This window comes from Orycteropus afer, unplaced genomic scaffold (genome assembly GCF_000298275.1).
Source record: "Orycteropus afer afer isolate SDZICR_OR568_19922 unplaced genomic scaffold, OryAfe1.0 scaffold00152, whole genome shotgun sequence".
Classification (NCBI taxonomy): domain Eukaryota; kingdom Metazoa; phylum Chordata; class Mammalia; order Tubulidentata; family Orycteropodidae; genus Orycteropus; species Orycteropus afer.
The window spans coordinates 5,155,475-5,161,597 of record NW_006921739.1 but is presented as its reverse complement, the minus strand read 5'-3'; positions in this window follow the sequence as shown (position 1 = coordinate 5,161,597).

Sequence of the window (6,123 nt, the reverse complement as noted above, 5' to 3'; positions counted from 1 at the left end):
ACTATTGACTGGGGATAGTTGAGAATGGTTATCTTGAAATAATAATCTCTTTAAGTGTGTAGCAGACACCATTGTTTACCTTGCCAACAAATTATTTGCTACCATCCCCTTTCTTCTCCCTCTTGGAATGTTGGTTTTTCTCAGGTGTCCAGGAGTCAAGTGCTTTGCAGAAGAACATCCGGAGGTGAATCATCATTGATGTAAGCCTGAGGCAAGCCTTTTTCAGTGATTGGTTTAGGAGTGGGCATGTTATTCAATTCTGGTCACTAAGAGGTAAAAGGAGGTTTACTGGGGGTCCTTGCCCTTTGTTAAAGTCCTGATGGAAGAAACAGTCCCATCTCTTCTGCATTTGGATGTTGTTATGTGAGGATAAAATGCCTGAACCTGCATCTTGTGACCATGAAAAGAGTCACCAACACACTGAGACTAACCTAGTAACCTAGATAGTTTAATGATATTGGTTGGCCCCTGCATTGACCAAACTGGAAATTTCTAATCTCTAACTTCCTGTTATGTGAGGGAAAGATATCCTTCTTGTACTAGCCACTTTCCACAGGATTTACTGATAATTGCAGCCAAAACATCCTCATTATTATAAAGTGGGCACCAACCTTGAGAATTTCCAAAAATCCTGAAGAAGTTTACTTTGATTTCTGAACAAAACAACAAAGAGGGTTGTCTTTGGGGTGATGTGTCTGCAATTAGGCTTTCCCAGTCACAAGGCCTCCCTGCACATGATGCCACCACATGCTACCTCTTAACACCATTGTTTCCAGAATGCTTGTTATTTTTAATGTGAGATTTTGGTCTCAGCCAAGCCTTGTTTATACCATTAGAATTTAACATATCATATGACTATATTCAGAGCCCTGGTGACATTAGTTAAGCAGTAGGCTGCTAACTGAAAAGTCCGTGGTTGGAACCCACCAGGCGCTGGCAGGAGAAAGATGTGGCAGTCTCTTTCTGTAAAGATTAAAAAAAAAAAAAAAAAAAACCCACTGCCTTCTAGTCGCTTCTGACTCATACCAACCCTACAGGACAGAGTAGAACTGCCTCATGGAGTTTCCAAGGTTGTAAATCTTCATGGGAGGGCTGTTGGAACTGCCGGTGTTTTGGTTAGCAGCCAAGTGCTTTAACCACTGTGCCACCATTTTTTTTAAATGACTATATTGGGTTTCTCCTGTTTCTTACTGCCTGCTTTGGAAGGCTAAGGATGCTTTGAGAAATAATTTAGACATTGGAAGAGGAAACAAATTCTCAATATCCATCTGATGGGTGGGTACTAATACCTATTTCCCACCAAATGGATGAGATTTTAGGGTCTGGTAAGTTCATGATGTATACATTTGGAGTTTATAAAATGTTCTCTTTGTTTCATCTGTTTGAATGGGGGCACTAATGATATTCCTTCACTGTATATAGTTATTAAGAGTCCTTTGCTTATGTTAAGGGGGCTTATGGAAGGTTTCAGGCAAACACAAAACCACTTATTAGGACAAATAGAGCTTTTAAAAGAATACTATACTCTCATGAATAAACTAGTTTCTGATTGGCTAGAGTTGCAATTTAGCTTTTATCAGTAATTAGGGGCAAGCCATCGAGCAAACTCATTAGTTGACACCAATTACAATTGGTAGACGAATTAATGAGTCCAAGAAAAAAAGTTATTTATTTCTAAACTTTTGAAGCATAATTGTTGTGTAAATCAGATAGCGTGCAAATCTTTTCCATACGTTTAGGTTGGTAATTGAGAAATAAAATGGTTACCAAATGTCCTCTTTGTCCAGTTTTGTTCTGCAGTCGATCTCTCTTGGGACTCTTTAAAGTGTAAGGAAAAGGTGATGTCAACAGCAATGTACTCTGGGCAAACGGAGCCAGGATTAATTAATAGAGATGAAAGGGAAACACTAGACCTTTCTTACCCATTGCCTCACAGTCCCCCTAGTTAGATACTAGCTGCTCTGCAGACGACCATACACAGTCCTGAGGATGAGGGCCAGGGCCCAGAGGCTGCCTCTTGCTTAAAAACAAAATAAAACAGGAGAATGGAGAATGAGCCTTGTCTCCAACTCGTTTCCAGCCATGTAGTCTTTCAAATGAGGACCTCTCAAGAGCTTTTCCCTTTGAAGTTTAATATGTGGGGCTTTACATCAATATAACATTTTAAATGTGTTAAACAAATTAGTCTCTGGTTACAAAAGTTTTGAGACATTTGCAAGTTGCTGTTTAACTAAATTTAATATGTGCCGGCAGAGTTGATCGTGCAGTTGTTCATTTAGAAGAATGCACTTTTGGAAAGAGTAATAAATAAACCAGCCTCCCATTGCTTCAACCTCTGTGTTTATTTGAAGGGAATCTACTTTAAGAAGACATTAATATTCTTAGAATTATTATTAGAATAATTGCTTTTACTCCTCTCAAAACACACATTTTTTTCTCATTTCCCTTCAGCATAGACAGCTTTTCACTCAGATATAAACTTCCCATTATTATTCCCCACCCCCAAAAAATGAAGAATAGGAATTATACACTTTTCACTAAGGAATAATTAATTTGTCTCAAGTATTAGAACAGAGAATTGTAGAGTGACTTTGAATGGTAGTCTCTGAGGAGTAGCATTGTTTGTTCTCTCCAGTCTTTAATGAGCTTTAGTAAATGGCCAGGAAAAATTACCTTCTTTCTGTAATATGAGAGAGGCGAAGAATGAAGGAAGCTATAGAATCCCTAAGAGAAAAGGGAACACGCGCACACACACACACACACACACATACACAGACAGGCACATGGGCACATACGCGTACACATACATGCACATCTCCCTCACAACAGTATTTGGTTCAGTTAGGAGGCAACTGCTCTCCTTTAGATTTATTTGTGGACAAGAGATCTGGTTACTAAGCATGTCCCTAATTTGTATTGATTATTGTTATCGTTACAACTGTTGAATCTGCTGGGGAAACCATCCATCCTATATTTCCATGGGGTTGGATATTTGTTACACCTGCCATGTTATTTTATTTTATTCCTTTTTTCATGACTGGAAGAAAACTAGAATTGGAGCTTTTACAGAAAATAGCTGTGAAGGGGTTGTCCCTCCCCCTCAGGTTCCTGAACTCCCCAAAAAGAGCCCTAGATTTTAAAGATCTGTCTCTAAAAGAGGCTCACTACAGACAAATGGCTTTAACAAAGAGCCAGATCATTTCCCCCAGGTTGTCACAGACAGCTTCCACAAGCAGCTACCTTGCCTTGTCCTCAAGAAATGGAAATCTCTTCAGCTCTGAAGTTCCTCGAGTAAAGGGGAGGTTTCACACTCCTTTAAAAGGCACCTGGAAGGTAGACTGCTCAAGCTCTTTCTTCCAGCCCCTCAACCTTGGGCTGTGGTATAAGGGAACCAAGAAGTAGTACCCCTTTCCTTGCCTGAGCTCTGAGACAATTGAGAAGACGAAGGAATAGGAGGTAGGGGCCTAAATATTACTCTCACGATGATGAAACTGATATCTGTCAAACAGGCTTTTATGTGAAGGCAAGTGAGCTTTTAAAATAACAAAAGGCAGAACTAGACTGACTTCACAACATGGTCATAGCAGCTCAGCTGAAAGCATAGCAGAGAGCAAAGGAGAAGTGGGTTCTGGGGTGGCTTGCTTCCAAAAAGATGGGAAAGGAAAGAGCAGGCATGTTAGAACTCTCCTCTCTCTTCTGAGGCATCTAGCATCCTGGTTCCCACCAGCCCAGAAGTGCCCACTGTGGGGCTCAGTTCAGCTTTCTCCTTGCCTGTGTTCCATGAACTGTACTGGTATTTCTTTCCTCATGAATACTTAGTGACCTTATGTGTTATTCTAGCAGGATCTTAGCAGTCACTCCAGCAAATCTTGTAAACTTGTCCCCACTAAAATTGGAATGACTGATAGAAGCTTAATGTATTATGTGCTATCAATGAGGGTTTTGGAGTCATATAGACTAGTGTGAATTTCAGTTGCAGCCCTAATTAGTTTTTGCATCTTTAGGTAATTGCCTTAACCTTTCTGAATCTCGGGGTCTTCATCTATAAAAAGGAGATAATACTACCTACCTGAGGGCAATGGTAATTCAGTAGTAGAATTCTCACTGCCCATGTGGGAGGAGACGCAGGTTCAATTCTGACCAACGCACCTCACGTGCAACCACCACTCACCTACCAACGAAAGCTTGCACGTTGCTATGATACTGGACACGCTTCAGCAGAACTTCCAGACTAAGACAGACTAGGAAAAAAGGCCTAATGATCTGCTTCTGAAAAGCAGTCAATGAAAACCCCAGGAGAGAGCAGCATTTTGTTCCATTGTTCGTGGAGTGGCCATGAGGTAAGGTCCAACTTGACAGCAGCACAGCACTACTCCCACCTACCTTAAGGGCCACTGTTGATGAGGACATCACAGGTCAATGTTTCAGCCCCATACATAACACTCAATGAACGTTCATGTCCTTCCAGAGATAATTAGGTTTAAGGGGATGATGATAAAACAATAGTTTATCAAAAGTTTGGAGTTTTTAAAATGCTTTAATATAAGCATTAACACAGAAGCTATGAGGATTGAAAAACTCTCATAATACCTCTTGAAGGACAGCAATTATCTCTGGTTTGCAGATAAAGAAACTGAAGTTCAGAGAATAAGTGACTCATCCAAGGTGATTTAGCGGGAACTAGCTGAGAATCCAGATGTGAATATGTATACTTTGCCTCCAAACCCCATTATCTTTCTACTCATCCAATTCATTGTTAATAGATTTTCCAACACTGAAAGACTAGAGACCCATCCCCCTCTAAAAAAAAAAAAAGTTGCTGTCCAGCCAGCTCTGACTCCTAGTGACCCATGTGTGTCAGAGCAGAACTGTGCCCACAGGATTTTCAATGGCTGATTTTTCAGAAGCAGGTTACCAGGCCTTTCTTCCAAGGCACCTTGGGGTGGATTTGAACTGCCAATCTTTTGGTTAGTAGTTGCACACTTGCGCTACCCAGGGACTCCATAGGGACTTGAGGCAGTATCACTTAAATCAGAAGACATAAACTGGCAATCAGGGGTTTAATCCAGCCACTAGCTATGTTTTGTTTAGCTGACAGATTTTCTTAAAACTTTTTGCTCACATTTAAAAATTGGGATATTCCTTGTAAATATTTTAATTTACAGCTTCTCTTAAATACTAAGAGATCTGGAATCTCTAGGAATACACGCCCACGTGGCTCTATAACCTACTCCTACTGGTTCAGTAACCTTGGGAAATCTACTTCTATGCCCCTCCTCATGTGTATAGAAGTAGATTTCTCAAGGTTGCTGAACCAGTAGGAGTAGGTTATGGAGCCACACGGGCGTGTATTCCTAGAGGTTCCGGATCTATGCCCCTCCTCATGTGTAAGGAGCTCTGGTAGCATAGTGCCTAAGGCACTTGACTGCTCACCAGAAGGCTGGCGGTTCAAACCCACCAGCCACTCCTCGGAAGGAAGGTTGGGCAATCCTACTTCCGTAGTGATACTGCCTCAGAAACCCAAGGAGGGGTTGCTATGAGTTGGGGCCGACTCGATGGCATACAACAACAACAACAACAACCTCATGTGTAAAATGGGAATAGTGGCTGTGCCTACCTCAGAGCACGGTTTACAGTAAAGTGAGAGAAAATATTCAGAATGTTTAGAATGGTCCCTGGCCTGTAGGTAAGCCTCAATCAAATTTAGTTGCTCTTTTTTATTCTACTTACCACTGTCTGCCAGCAAAATGGAGGCTGGGGATTTTGCTGGAGACCTGCAAACCGTTCTTGTATTTGAAGGCATACAAGATGGAAGTGTTGTTTTAGTCTGACATGCGAAGCCAAAGTTGGTTCTTATGCAGAAAGTACAGCTTAACCCGGCATTAATTTCTGAGCTGTTCCAGCTGAGGTTCTGAAGAAAAGATTTGTCATGTCTTGCATTTATGATATTTAAAGCAAACACACACACACCAAAAAACCCCTAACTCTTGAGCTGGCATTTTGCATAGCTTTGTTAGGAAAGAATAAATTGAGGGAGGGAAGGAGGGAGAGAAGGAAAGAAAACAGGAAGAGGGGAAAGAAAGAAGAACTTTTCATGGTTGTGCTTGTTAAAGAATGGAGGGA